Source organism: Chiloscyllium plagiosum, unplaced genomic scaffold (genome assembly GCF_037043375.1).
Source record: "Chiloscyllium plagiosum isolate Xiang-an unplaced genomic scaffold, Cpla_swu_hap1 HiC_scaffold_19, whole genome shotgun sequence".
Lineage (NCBI taxonomy): Eukaryota > Metazoa > Chordata > Chondrichthyes > Orectolobiformes > Hemiscylliidae > Chiloscyllium > Chiloscyllium plagiosum.
In genome coordinates this window covers 19,326,075-19,341,411 of record NW_028270157.1, presented here as the reverse complement: position 1 = coordinate 19,341,411, position 15,337 = coordinate 19,326,075, and the positions used below count along the sequence as shown (strand labels likewise).

General features: G+C 46.3%; 1 protein-coding gene across 1 annotated transcript in view; it reads left to right on the top strand.

The window, feature by feature from the left end:
* The first annotated feature begins 6,650 nt into the window (after positions 1 to 6,650).
* cracr2aa (calcium release activated channel regulator 2Aa) overlaps positions 6,651 to 15,337 on the top strand; it is a 101,764-nt gene continuing 93,077 nt past the window's right edge. Inside the window, exon 1 of the mRNA XM_043708892.2 lies at positions 6,651 to 6,739. The gene's annotated coding sequence lies outside the window, so the exon portion shown is untranslated. The remainder of the gene's footprint in view (positions 6,740 to 15,337) is intronic.

Below are 15,337 nucleotides of genomic sequence, written 5' to 3'. Positions count from 1 at the left end.
AAGGTCTCTTTGTTCAGCAACACTCCCTAGGACCTTACCATTACATGTATAAGTCCTGCTAAGACTTGTTTTCCCAGAACGCAGCACCTCGCATTTAGCTGAATTAAACGCCATCTGCTACTTCATATACCCATTGGCACATCTGATCAAGATCACGCTTTAATCTGAGATAACCTTCTTCACTGTCCACTACACCTCCAATTTTGGCGTAATCTGCAAACTTACTAACTATACCTCTTATGCTCACATCCAAATCATTGATATAAATGATGAAAAGTAGTCGATCCAGTACCGATCCTTGTGGCACTTCACTGGTCACAGGCCTCCAGTCTGAAAAACAACTGTCCGCCACCACCCTCTGTCTTCTACCTTTGAGTTAGTTCTGTATCCAAATGGCTAGTTCTCCCTGTAATCCATGAGATCTAACATTGCTAACCAACCTCCCATGGGGAATCTTGTCAAACACCTTACTGAAGTCCATACGGATCACATCTACCGCTCTGCTCTCATCAGTCCTCTTTGTTACTCAATCAAGTTTGTGAGACATGATTTCCCATGCACAAAGCCATTCTTTCAAGATGTCAGCAGTGATCCCAATAGGTCCACTGATGAACCAGAACACTCATCACAGAGATCCGTAATGGAACGACCAAAGAAGGGGTCAACTTGGACCCCTCCAGAAGGTTGCAACTCTGGGCTTAACATGTATGCTCAAATTGTCAGGGAATATATAAATGCCAGATCCGTCAGCTGCACCCATGAGGTAGAGGAAAACACCACCTGATCACAATGCAACGCTACCCATGTTCTCAAAACCAATCACAACATTGTCACCATACCAGCAGATAAAGTAGGAGACATCGTCATTCAGATTAGAACAGATTACTGAAAGGAAGTGTACCAACAACTGAACAAGTAGGAACACTACAGGCAACTACTGGCCGATCTGACCAAAAAACACACCCATGAACTAGAAAATGTTGATCAGGACTTTGGGATCCAGGCCTTCAGAATTCCCTATGTGCTTTCATCCCACTTATTTCTCGTGTAGGTGACTTCTACTGCCTTCCAAAGATACACAAAGCCAATTTGGGCGGCACGGTGGCACAGTGGTTAGCACTGCTGCCTCACAGCGCCAGAGACCTGGGTTCAATTCCTGCCTCAGGCGACTGACTGTGTGGAGTTTGCACATTCTCCCCGTGTCTGCATGGGTTTCCTCCGGGTGCTCCGGTTTCCTCCCACAGTCCAAAAATGTGCAGGTTAGGTGAATTGGCCATGCTAAATTGCCTGTAGTGTTAGGTGCAGGGGTAGATGTAGGGGAATGGGTCTGGGTGGGTGCGCTTCGGCGGGTCGGTGTGGACTTGTTGGGCCGAAGGGCCTGTTTCCACACTGTAAGTAATCTAATCTAATCTAATCTAAACATACCAGGACATCACATCGTATCAGGCAATGGGACCCTGCGTAAGAACATCTCTGGCTATGTCGAAGGCATCTTGAAACCTATTATACAGGGGACCCCTAGTTTCTTTCGTGACACTGCAGATTTCTTACAGAAACTCAGCACCCACGGACCAGTCAAACCAGGAATATTCCTTGTCACAATGGACGTTTCAGCACTCTACACCAGCATCCCCCACAATGACAGTATCACAGCAACAGCCTCAGTACTCAACACCAACAGCTGCCAATCTCTGAGCACCGTCCTACAATTCATCAGCTTCATCCTCAACCACAACGTTTTCACCTTTGACAACCAGTCCTTCATCCAGACACACGGAACAGTGATGGGGATCAAATTTGCACCCTAATATGCCAACATTTTCATGCACAAGGTCAAACAAGACTTTTCTATGCCGGACCTCCAACCAACATTATACACCAGGTACATTGACAACATTTTCTTCCTCTGGACCCATGGCAAGGAGTCACTGAAACAACTACACAGTGATATCAACAGGTTTCATCCCACCATCAAACTCACCATGGACTACTCTTTAGTATCCGTCTCATTCTTGAACACATGCATCTCCACAAAGGATGGGCACCTCAGCACCTCACTCTATTGCAAACCCACAGATAACGTCACGATGCTACACTTCTCTAGCTTCCCCCCAACACATATTAAAACAGCCATTCCCTACGGACAAGCCCTCCACATACACAGGATCTGTTCAGATGTGAAGGAACGTGATGGACACTTGAAAGTATTCAAGAATGCCCTCAAAAGAATAGGGTACAATGCCCAACTCATTGCCAGTTCCGACATGCCACAGTGAGAAACCGTAATGACCTCCTCAGGAGACATACACGAGATGCAACCGACAGGGTACCCTTCGTTGTCCAATACTTCCAGGAGAAAGTGAGGTCTGCAGATGCTGGAGATCAAAGTTGAAACTTTATTGCTGGAACAGCACAGCAGGTCAGGCAGCAAACAGGGAACAGGAGATTCGACGTTTCGGGCACAGGCCCTTCTTCAGGAATGAGCAGAGGGTGTTCAGCAGGAGAAGATAAAAGGTAGGGAGGAGGGACTTGGAGGAGGGGCGTTGGAAATGTGATAGGTGGAAAGAGGTCAAGGTGAGGGTGATAGGTCGGAGTAGGATGGAGGCGGAGAGGTCAAGAAGAAGACTGCAGGTCAGGAAGGCGGTGCCGGGCTGGAGGGATTCGGCTGAGACAAGGTGGGGGGAGGGGGGATGAAGAAACTGGTGAAGTCCAAGTTCATCCCCTGCGGTTGGAGGGTTCCCAGTCGGAAGATAAGACGCTCCTCCACCGACCGTCGCGTTGTTGTGGTTTGGCGGTGGATGAGTCCAATGACCTGCATATCCTCAGTGGAGTGGGAGGGGGAGTTGAAATGCTGTGCTACAGGGTGGTTGGGTTGGTTCGTCCGGGTGGCCCAGAGGTGCTCTCTGAATCGCTCCGCAAGTAGGCGGCCTGTCTCCCCAATATAGAGGAGGCCACACCGGCTGCAGCGGATGCAGTAGATGATGTGGGTGGAGGTGCAGGTGAATCTGTGGCGGATATGGAAGTTTCCTTTGGGGCCTTGGAGAGAAGTGAGGGGGGAGGTGTGGGCGCAAGTGTTGCACCTCCTGCGGTTGCAAGGGAAGGTGCCGGAAGTGGAGGTTGGGTCGGTGGGGGGTGTGGATCTGACAAGGGAGTCGCGGAGGGAGTGGTCTCTACGGAAAGCTGATAGGGGAGGGGAGGGAAATATATCCTTGGTGCTGGGGTCTGTTTGGAGGTGGCGGAAGTGACGGCGGATGATGCGCTGTACATGGAGATTGGTGGGGTGGTAGGTGAGGACTAGTGGGGTTCTGTCCTGGTGGCGGTTGGAGGGGCGGGGCTCAAGGGCGGAGGAGCGGGAAGTGGAGGAGATGCGGTGGAGGGCACCGTCGACCACGTCGGGGGGGAAATTGCGGTCCTTGAAGAAGGAGGCCATCTGTGTTGTACGTATTTTGAACTGGTCCTCCAGGAGCCAAACGACTACACCATGTTCTTCGCAGCCTGCAACACATTGTCGATGAGGATGAACACCTTGCCAAAAGCTTCCCTCTGCCTCCACTTCTCCTCTTTAAACCACCACCAAACCTTAAACAGATCATTGTTCATAACAAACTGCCCAGCCTTCATGACAACAACACTGTAAATCCCTGTCACAGCACCTGCTGCAAGATGTGTCAGAGTGAAGACCATTACACGAGGGGACACCTCCCACCATGTATGCGGCAAGCATTTATGTGATTCGGCCAACGTGGTCGATCTCATATGCTGCAGGCAAGGTTGCCCTGAGACACAGCACATTGGCGAGACCAAGCAGGTGCTATGACACCTGATGAATGGACACTGCACAACAACTACCAGGCAGGTGTGTTCCCTCCCAGTCGGGGAACACTTCAGTGGACCCGGCCATTTGGCCTTGGACTTTTGGGTGACAATCCTCCAAGGCGGACTTCAGAACATGAAACAACGCAAAGTGGCTGAGCAGAAGCTCTTAGCCAAGTTCAGTACCCATGGGGATGGCCTCACCCAGAACTTTGGTTCATGTCATACTACAGTTGACCCCACTGCACTACACACTTTCTCTCATACACACTCCTACATACTCACACACCCTTGCAGACCCTCTCTCATACACAAGCTCTCTCTCATATGCACACACATACACCCCCCACACTCACATCCACGCCCGCACCCTCAACAGGCGTATACCCCATCACACTCACACATACACACGTAACCAAATCCACACACACACATATATACACACGCACTCTTATCACTTGCACTCACACCCACATACATACACATACATGCACACATTGTCTCTTCTACACGTGCACACATAAAAGTTTACGGGGTGAATTTGTTTTTGCAGAATTGCATTTATTTTGCTCAAAAACTGCACAAATCCATGTTAAACTCTGTAAATCCCACTTTAGAAATAGAACCAGTCTAACTCAACATTGGCATACAGACAACCTCACACCTTAATGTATTGCCTGAGCTGAGAATGGCACCTGTTGTTAGAAAAGCTAGACCTTTCCTGAGAATGTAATTTAAAAGAAGTTCTGGGATTGACATATCAAAGAACAGAAACCAACACATCCTATTCTAAAAGATGAAAGACTTGATCTAAAATTGTTTAGTGTGTCATTACATCTCCATGACACTGTACTCATTTGGCTATAAATTCTGTGTCTTATGATCTTATTCTCCACAACCACCTGAGGAGGAAGCATTGCTTCGAAAGCTAGTGTTTCCAAATACACCTGATGGTGTATTTGGTGTTGTGTTTTTTTAACTTTATTCAGCACAGTCAGCATGGCTTTATGTGGGCGAGGTCTTGTCTCAAACTTAATTGAGTTTTTTGAGGAAGTGACAAAAATGATTTATGAGAATAGTGAATGTTGTCCACATGGACTTTTCTAAAGTATCTGACAAGATTCCTCATTGTAGGCTAGTCCAGAGGATCAAGCCACGTAGCTTCCGTGATAAGTTGGTAAATTGGATACAAAATTGGCTTGGTCATAGGAGACATAGGGTAGTTGTGGAGGGGTATTTTTCTGACTGGAGGTCTGTGACCAGTAGTGTTCTGTAAGAATCATGCTGGGATCCCTTGTTTGCAATTTATATCAATGACTTAGAAGAAAATGTAGGTGGTCTGATTAGTAAGTTTGCAGATGACACGAAAGCAGGTGGAGTTATGGTTAGTGAGGGAAGTTATCAAAGGATACAGCAGGATATAGATCAGTTTGAAAGTTGGGCAGAGAATGGCAGATAGCCTTTAATCTGGACAAGTATGAGATGGTGCACAATGGGAGGCCAAATGCAAGAGGAATGGCAAGACCCTGAGGAGCACTGATAGATGAGGAATACTGGGGTGCAAATCTGTCGCTCCCTAAAGTTGTCAACACAATGGATGAGGTACTAAAGAAGGCATACAGCATGCTTGTCTTCATCGGCTGGCACATTGTGTATAAAAGTTGGCAACTCATTTTGCAGCTTACAAGACTTTAGTTAGGCCATATTTAGAGTATTGTGTGCAGTTTTGGTACCCAAACTATCGAAAAAAATGTTAAGGCATTGGAGAAGGTGCAAAAGAGGTTTATAATGATATTGCCTGGATTGGAGTGTATTAGCTATAAAGAGTGATTGGACAAACTTGGATTGTTTTCACGAGAACATGGGAGGCTGTGGGGTAAAATTATAGGAGGCATGGATAGAGTTGGAATCACTTTCCCATAGTAGACATATCAAATACGGGGAAGCATAGGCTTAAGATAAGAAGGGGAGAAAGTGAGGTCTGCAGATGCTGGAGATCAGAGCTGGAAATGTGTTGCTGGAAAAGCGCAGCAGGTCAGGCAGCATCCAGGGAACAGGAGAATCGACGTTTCGGGCATAAGCCCTTCTTCAAGATAAGAAGGAGCAAGTTTAAGGGCAATGTACGATGCAATGTTTTGAACCCAAAGGGTGGTAGGTGCCTGGAACTCAGTTATCTCAGGGAGTCTCTCTCCCACTGCAACTCCCAGGTCATTTCCTCTGCCCTGAAGCTCTTCAATCATGTCGTGCACCTTCATCTCCTCCCCCACTCACCCATTGTACTCTATGTTACTCTCTCCCCACCCCCACCCTCCTCTAGCTTATCTCTGCACGCTTCAGGCTCTCTGCCTTTATTCCTGATGAAGGGCTTTAGCCCGAAACATCGATTTTGCTGAAGCTCCTCGGATGCTGCCTGAATTGCTGTGCTCTTCCAGCACCATTGATCCAGAGCCTGGAACTCAGTGCCAAGTGAGATGGTATATGCAGATAGGTTGGCAATGTTCAAAAGGCTTTTAGATAGACTGGTGAACAGGCAGGGAACAGAGGGTTATGGGCTATGTGCAGGAAGATGAGATTAGATTAAAATTGCATCATGGTCGGCACAGACACTGTGGGCCGAAGGGCCTGTTCCTATGCTGTGCTGTTCTGTGTTTGAACCAGGAAATTCTGAGAGGTTCTGTGAGATCAGGCTGTGCTGAGAGAAGGAACACTGTGGGATCGGACTGTGCGGGAGGGAGGCGGTGCTGTGGGATCGGACTGTGCGGGAGGGAGGCGGTGCTGTGGGATCGGACTGTGCGGGAGGGAGGCGGTGCTGTGGGATCGGACGGTGCGGGAGGGAGGCGGTACCGTGATCTGGGAGGTGGCACTGTGGGGTCGGATATATCTCAGTTTTTTGAGAGTCAGAGTGAGGGAATGTCCGGTTACCACGGTAAGTTTGTTCGAAGTTGACGCTAAGTTCCATGTAAGTTCAGTGTTATGTTAGTTTGAGGGTGTCCGGCTGTTTAATGCGACACATGATTGAGGTGCGCAGGGCAAAAGTCCCAGACGGTCTCTGCCGACCTGAAACAAGGTGTTACACCTTTCGATTCTGGGAAATACCAGGGAGAAGCGTTGGTGTCTCTGGAGCAAGTTTTAACATTGATGATTTCAAGTTGGGACGCTTTTTACAATGGGGACCGACACACTCAGCTACACATTGTAACAGGGACTCCTCTTCAGTGAATGGCCCCTGTTTGAGATGTCCTTGTTGCATTGGAATGCGCTATATAAATGTAATTTCTTTTGCTTCCTATCCAACCTGAATCCACAGTTCAGCCCCAGTCTGTGAACAGGATTCATTTGTATATTATATGATTCTTGTTGTCCTTGTGAGCTGTTGCCTTTGTCACGGTTACCCTGGTAACATCAATTTGCTTTTGCAACACGTTTAACTAGTCTCCGGCTCCCAGCGAAGCATTCTGTTAGCCTGATCCTAATCGAGAGTGTGGTGCTGGAAAAGCAGAGCAGGACAGGCAGCATCCAAGGGAGCAGGAGAATCGACGTTTCGGGAATAAGCTGCTTCATCAGGAATGAGCCTAATCCTAATGCCTCAGTTTAGATAGCATGCCTTCTTTTAACATCTTATCAGGTTAATTTGGAAAATTCTCATACACACGGTTGAATTCCCAGAGCCACGAGTTCAAAATAATCTATTAAATAATTCGAAAGAATCAATTAAAATCTCATGGTCTGCCGAGAACCGCTGGGTAAACAGGTAGTTAAGGCATGAATAACTTTTTAATCAAACTGCTCAGACACGTTATGACACAGGTCTGGGGGAGATGGGAATTCTTATAGAGACAGAACCATTTCGCTACTGCAGACCCTTGTATTTTTATGTTTTTAATCAACCTGTAAAGAAATGTTATGACACCCTCTTGGAGCAAGTGGGACTTGACCTTGGTCTCCTGGCCCAGAGTGAGGGACGTTGTCTCAAGAGCCCTTCCGGCTTGCATTTATGAACCAGGCAGTGGACTATTATTCAGAAGAAAAGTTATAATGGTGTAGATTTAGCTATTCTCAGACATTAGGAACACTGCAGAAGTGGACAATGCGAGCTAACTCAGATCCTAGGTTTCCTTAAGATTGTCTCAGATTGGCGGCAGGATGGCTCAGTGGTTAGCACTGCTGCCTCACAGCACCAGGGACCCAGGTTAGATTCTAGCCTTGGGCGACTGTCTGTGTGGAGTTTGCACATTCTCCCCGTGACTGCGTGGGTTTCCTCCGGGTGCTCTGGTTTCCTCCTACAGTTGAAAGATGTTGAAGGTCAGATGAATTGGCCATGCTAAATTACCCATAGTGTTCAGGGATGTGTAGGTTAGGTGTATTGGTCAGGCGTAAATATAGGTTAAGGGAATGGGGTTGGGTGGGTTACTCTTTGGAGGGTCAGTGTGGACCGAAAGGCCTGTTTCCATATAGTAGAGATTCTGTGTAGCAAATCTCACCACCCCCCACCTTTTCTAGGGCAGTTAGGAATTGGCAATGATTGCATGCTCATCCCACAAAATAAGTTTTGAAGAATTATTCTCTATTTAAGATTTTGTTTCTTAATTTGGATGCAAAGTTTGAACAAGATCAGGTTTGAAAACGTTTTCAGCAAATGGCTATAACAAATTGGTTTTTAAAATGCCTCATGGCTTCCGCTCCAGAGTTGATGTGAAATTTATGAGTTAGAGTGTTCCTAATTGCTTCATGTCTGTTGTTAATGATTTAATTTGCTTCTCCAAAGTCTCATCATGTTCAAGTATGAAACCGTTTTCTTGAAACCCTTTAAGATAACCCTACTGCCTATGTCTAAACTTTCACAAATTCCCATCCTGATTGATCGACATTGACTCTGAGGGAGGCAGCTGTGCTTCATTGACTGTAAGGTGTTCAGATGAATATTGTTACTGAAAACTGCTATGTAAATGCAAATTTTATTTTATTTAGTGTTGCCTTTCATCTATCAGCCTTAACTTGCGGCTTTAACATGGTGCCAAACCATGATTAGGAGGAGGGATGTTGTTAAACTAGAGACAGTACAGGAAAGACTTACAAGGATGTTGCCAGGATGGGAGGGTTTGCATTTTATGGAGAGGCTAAACAGCCTGGGGTTTTTTCCAAAGAGCATTGGAAGCTGGGAGGTTACCCTATCGTGATTTCTAAAACCATTGGGGAGGCACAGATGGGGTAAATAGCCAATGTCTTTTTCCAGTGTAGGGAAGTCCAAAGATTTAAGACGAGAGGGAAAAGTAACTTTCATGCAGAGGGTGTTGTGTGTACGGAACGAGCTGCCAGAGGAAGTGGTGGAGGCTGGTATGATTAGAACATTTAAAAGGCTGAGAGAATGTGAGGACTGCAGATACTGGAGATCAGAGTTGAAAAGTGTGGCACTGGAAAAGCACAACAGGTCAGGCAGCATCCGAGGAGCATCCTGATGAAGGGCTTATGCCTGAAACATCAACTCTCTTGCTCCTCGGATACTGCCTGACCTACCATGCTTTTCCAGCACCACACTTGTCAACATTTAAAAAACATCTGAATGGGTACATAAAGATATGGGATTAGAGAGATATGGGCCAAACGCTCGCAAATAATACTAGGTCTGATTGGGACATCTGGTTAGTGTGGAACTAGAGGAGCACAGCATTCTGGGAAGTATTTGGAGTTGGAGATAACACGGAAGGGTGAAGGATCAAAGAGAAAGTTCAGAATCACTTTTCTTGACTGCAGCAAATGTAAATCAGGGGAATACAGAGGGTGATTTGTGGATGAAACATGAGGTAATTTGGGGATACAGTCAGCAGAATTAACTGAAAGGGACGAAGGAGTAGAGAGAACTGTGGCTTCACATACATCATGTGAAGGCTAGGTACAATAATCAGGGTAAATATAGAATAATATGGGAGGGGAATGGGCCTGGTGGGTTACTCTTCGGAGGGTCAGTGTGGACTTATTGGGCCGTAGGCCTGTTTCCACACTGTAGGGACTCTACAATTCTATGATTTGAAAGTATTTGGAGATGCCGGTGTTGGACTGGGGTGTACAAAGTTAAAAATCACACACACCAGGTTATAGTCAAATAGGATTAATAGGAAGCACACACTTGAAGGTGGCAGGGCAAGTTGAAACAAAAGCACACAAAATCTTTAATGTTTGTAAACAGGTGTATTATATAAAAGCCAGGAAGATATGCTAAACTTGTATAAAATGCAAGTTTGACCTCAACTGGACTCTTATGTCCAATTTTATGCATCACTTGATAGATGGTGTGTCAAAGCCTTGGAGGAAGTCCAGAGGATGAAGCATCAGAATTATTTGGAGATAGAAACACTGGAATTGCTCTGCTTAAAGCAGAGAAGTTTAAGGGAAAATTTAGTAGAAATGTTCAGAGTTACAATAGATTTAAATAGTCTAAATATTAAGAGATTGTTTCCACTGCTGGGACGATCATTAATCGAAGGACATCAATTGAAGATAATTGACAGAAGAACAAAAAGAGAAATGAGGATAATTTTATTCACACAGATTGTGATGCCTGAGAGCTAGATTATTATGGAAGCAGATCCAATAATAACTTTCAAAGAGGAATTGAATAAATACTGAGGAAAACAATGATGTGGTTATGGGGAAAGAGCAAAGACATAGGAATAATTGCAGAGATTTTTCATATCCTCCCTTTTCATAGTTTAATGTTGCAACTCATTTCTATTGGCAAACAAAACCTTTGCCTCATTTCCTCTACTTTACAAACTGAAAATGCTGGAAATAATACAATTTAGCAGCATCTGTCAAGAGAGAAACAGTGTTAGGTTGATGACTTGAATATAGTTTGATAAAATCAAACAGTATTGATAATACTTGCTAGGTTCTTTATCCAATTTTAACAATAGCTTATCAATATCTAAACTGTTATGCCACTAATCAACAGACAGTAAAAAGAGATTTTCCCTTTATGAAGTGTTTTATTGCATTTTCCATGTCATCTAATACTTCACTGCGGTTTCCAGTTCAGTCACATTCTGCACACACTACTGTTTCACAAAAACCCATTGAAGAGAATGCAGCTAAACCAAGATGATGAATCCCACAATTGGTTGCCTGCAGCTCATTGGCTGTGAATTTCTAAAGGCCACCACACAGCTATGCTTGTGGTTCTCATAACTTATATCTCTCGCTTCTTTCTATTTTCCTGCACACTGTGGCTACTGTTGTTTCTCTCCCCCAAACCCTGCTCCACCTCCAGTGTGGTTACAGTCTGCTGTCACATTCAACTTATAGCTCCCACAACTTCTCCTCCATCTCTACACTTGAGCACAGAATTTGACAAGGGTCCTCACTTAGTGTCTGGACCTTGGTCTCCAAATTCATGACCACATGCACACAAAGCCAAAGGTCTTTGTAAAACAGAAAGTACAATTAAATGACATGTTGGGAAGTTAAGGGACTGATATAAAAAAAATCTAAAATAGAACATGAGATTATGATCATAGGGTGGGGGGAGGACAAAGCACATAGTTGTAGAGACACAATGAAGGACATTCCTCTATTTATTGAGTCCATGCTGAAATGCTCTCATAAATGTACACCTAGAGCAAAAAAGGGTGAAGGATGCTTGAAGTGAGTGACACAATAGAAAAGTGACCAATCTCCTCAGTTACTTTTATCTATGAATGTATGTACCTTCTCAGAGGAATTACATGAAAAAAGTACAAGAGTAGGCCATTCAGCCTCCATTATGACCATGGTGATTAGATTAGCTTCCTTACAGTGTGGAAACAGGCCCTTCGGCCCAACCAGTCCACACCAATCCTCCAACCTCTCCAGGCGCTTTTCCAAAGATCTCCAGTTCAGCCTGAATAAGCAAGTGTGAAGGACAAAATTGGAAAACAAGAGACTTTTAACAGAATTGGATAAGGTGATGCCTGCTTTCCCCTTATTGAAAATTTTCACGGTCTCACGGTAGATAAATCAGCTGGCAAACAAATACAACAACGTGCAAACTATTGAATCAGGAGCTGGGGAATGCCACTCACTCCCTGAGCCATTCAATAAGATCATAGCTGGTCTGATTAGACCACATTCCTACTTATCCCCCATAACCATTCACAGCCTTGCTTGTCAATAATTTATTCAGCTCTTTCTTAAAAATATTCAAAGACTCTGATTCCACCACCTTTTGAGGAAGAGAGTTCCAAAGATTCATGACCCTCAATGAGGAAAATAAAACCACCTGACTTTTAAAAAAATTCATTCATGGGATGAGGGCATCACTGGCTGGGGCAGCATTTATTGCCCGTCCCTAAGGTCCGAAGGCACATAAATGCCAGACCAGGTAAGGATGGCAGTTTCCTTCTCTAATAGACATTAGTGAGCTAGATGGGTTTTCCAACAATGGATTCACAGCCATCATCAGACTCTTAATTCCAAATTTTACTGAGTTCAAATTACATCATCTGCCATGGTGGGATTCAAACCCAGGTCCTCAGAACATTACTTGGGTCTCTGGATTAATAGTCTAGATTCGAGTGGTGCTGGAAAAGCACAGCAGGTCAGGCAGCATCCGAGGAGCAGGAAAATCAATGCTTCGGGCAAAAGCCATTCATCAGGAATAGAGGCAGGGTGCCTGCAGAGTGGAGTGTTCCAAGGCGGTAGATGGGGCATTCTTCCTCCAGACATCGGGTGGTGAGGGAGCGGCAGTGGAGGAGGCCCAGGACCTGCATGTCCTCGGCAGAGTCGGAGGGAGAGTTGAAATGTTGTGCAACAGGGTGGTGGGGTTGATTGGTGCGGGTGTCCTGGAGATATTCCCTAAAGCGCTCTGCTAGGAGGCGTCCAGTCTCCCCAATGTAGAGGAGACCATATTGGGAGCAACGGATACAATGAATGATATTGGTGGATGTGCAGGTAAAACTTTGATGGATGTGGAAGGCTCCTTTGGGGCCTTGGATGGAGGTGAGGGAGGAGGTGTGGGCGCAGGTTTTGCAATTCCTGCGGTGGCAGGGGAGGGTGCCAGGACGGTTGTAGGGAGGCGTGGACCTGACCAGGTAGTCACGGAGGGAATGGTCTTTGCGGAAAGTGGAAATGGGTGGTGAGGGAAATATATCCCTGGTGGTGGGGTCTGTTTGGAGGTGGCGGAAATGTCGTCGGATGATGTGGTTTATGGGTAGGGTGGAAGGTGAGCACCGGGTGGGATTCTGTCCTTGTTACGGTTGGAGGGGTGGGGTTTGAGGGCGGAGATGCAGGATGCAGACGAGATGCATTGGAGGGCATCTTTAACCACGTGGGAAGGAAAATTGCTGTCTCTAAAGCCTGTCTCTTCATTGGCTACGTAGAACAGTCCATCTTCCGTAGTTACACCGGCACCACTCCCCACCTCTTCCTCCGCTACATTGATGACTGCATCGGTGCCACGTCGTGCTCCCGCGAGAAGGTTGAGCAATTCATCAACTTCACCAACACATTCCACCCCGACCTTAAATTCACCTGGACCATCTCTGACACCTCCCTCCCCTTCCTGGACCTCTCCATCTCCATTAATGACGATCGACTCGACACTGACATTTTTTACAAACCTTCCGACTCCCACAGCTACCTGGATTACACCTCTTCCCACCCTACCTCTTGCAAAAATGCCATCCCGTATTCCCAATTCCTCTGCCTCCGCCGTATTTGCTCCCAGGAGGACCAGTTCCACCACAGAACATACCAGATGGCCTACTACTTTAGAGACCGCAATTTCCCTTCCCACGTGGTTAAAGATGTCCTCCAACGCATCTCGTCCACATCCCGCACCTCTGCCCTCAAACTCCACCCCTCCAACCGTTACAAGGTCAGAGTCCCCCTGGTGCTCACCTTCCACCCTACCAACCTTCGCATAAACCACATCATCGAATGTCATTTCTGCCACCTCCAAATGGACCCCACCACCAGGGCTATATTTTCCTCCCCACCCATTTCCACTTTCCACAAAGACTGTTTCCTCTGTAACTACCTGATCAGGTTCACGCCCCTCAACAACCCACCCTCCCTTCCTGGCACCCTCCCCTGCCACCGCAGAAATTGCAAAACCTGCACCCACACCTCTTCCCTCACCTCCATCCAAGGCCCCAAAGGAACCTTTCCACATCCATCAAAGTATTACCTGCACATCCACCAATATCATTTATTGTATCCATTGCTCCCGATGCAGTTTCCTCTACATTGGGGAGACTGGACACCACCTCGCAGAGTGCTTTAGGAAACATCTCCGGAACACCCACACTGATCAACCCCACCGCCCTGTGGCCCAACATTTCAACTCTCCCTCCCACTTTGCCGAGGACATGCAGGTCCTGGGCCTCCTTCACCACTGCTCCCTCACCGCCAACATCTGGAGGAAGAACGCCTCATCTTCCGCCTTGGAACATTTCAACCCCAGAGAATCAATGTGGACTTCACCAGTTTCCTCATTTCCCCTTCCCCCACCTCACCCCAGGTCCAAACTTGCCGCTCAGCACTATCTCCATGACCTGTCCTACCTGCCTATCTTCCTTTCCACCTATCCACTCCACCCTCCTCTCTTACCTATCACCTCCATGCCCACCCCCATTCACCTATTGACCTCTATGCTGCTTTCTCCCCACCCCCACCCCCCTCTCATTTATCTCTCCACTCTGCAGGCACCCTGCCTCTTTTCCTGATGAAGGGCTTTTGCGCGAAACGTCGATTTTCCTGCTCCTCGGATGCTGCCTGACCTCTTTGCTTTTCCAGCACCACTCTAATCTAGACTCTGGTTTCTAGCATCTGCAGTCGTTGTTTTTACCTCTGGATTAATAGTCTAGTGATAATACCACTATGCCAATGCCTTCCCTGATCACTGACTTAAATGTTTGCATGTTGTTGATGGAATTTCTTTGGACTATTGTAAACAGCAGCAGGAGAGGAAGAGGGAGTTTGATGAACACAGTGTTTATCCATTCCATCTTCTACTATCCTGTCATCACATGGTCACATGGTAATGGAGTCATTGACTGATCTTAGCAATCATCTGTTGGCAATTGGTCTAGTCAGACTCGGGGATTCCATCAGGCAACCAATGTAGTGAGGAGTTTAGGAGTCATAGATTGAAAGTCACCTGCTTCTTCTAAACATTTTACCCAGCCACAAGTCAAATCACATATTACATCCGACAAACTTATTTTCTGGGAGATACCATCTAGAAGATTCAAGTAGTCACTTTCAACAGCATCTTCCAAACCCTTGAAGGGCAGTGGCAGTGGATATATCAGAACATCATCACTTGCAAGGGCCCCTCCAACCCACTCACTGTACTGCATTGCAAACACGTCATCTTCAGTGCTGCTGAGTCAAATGCTGGAAATCCCTTCCCACCAGCAATGTGGGTGTCCCTATATTCAAATGACTATTGCAGTTCAAGCAGATAGCTCACCACCACCTTCTCAAGGGCAGTCAGAAGTGAGCAATAAATGTTAGCCTCGACAGTGACACCCACATCCCGTAGACAACA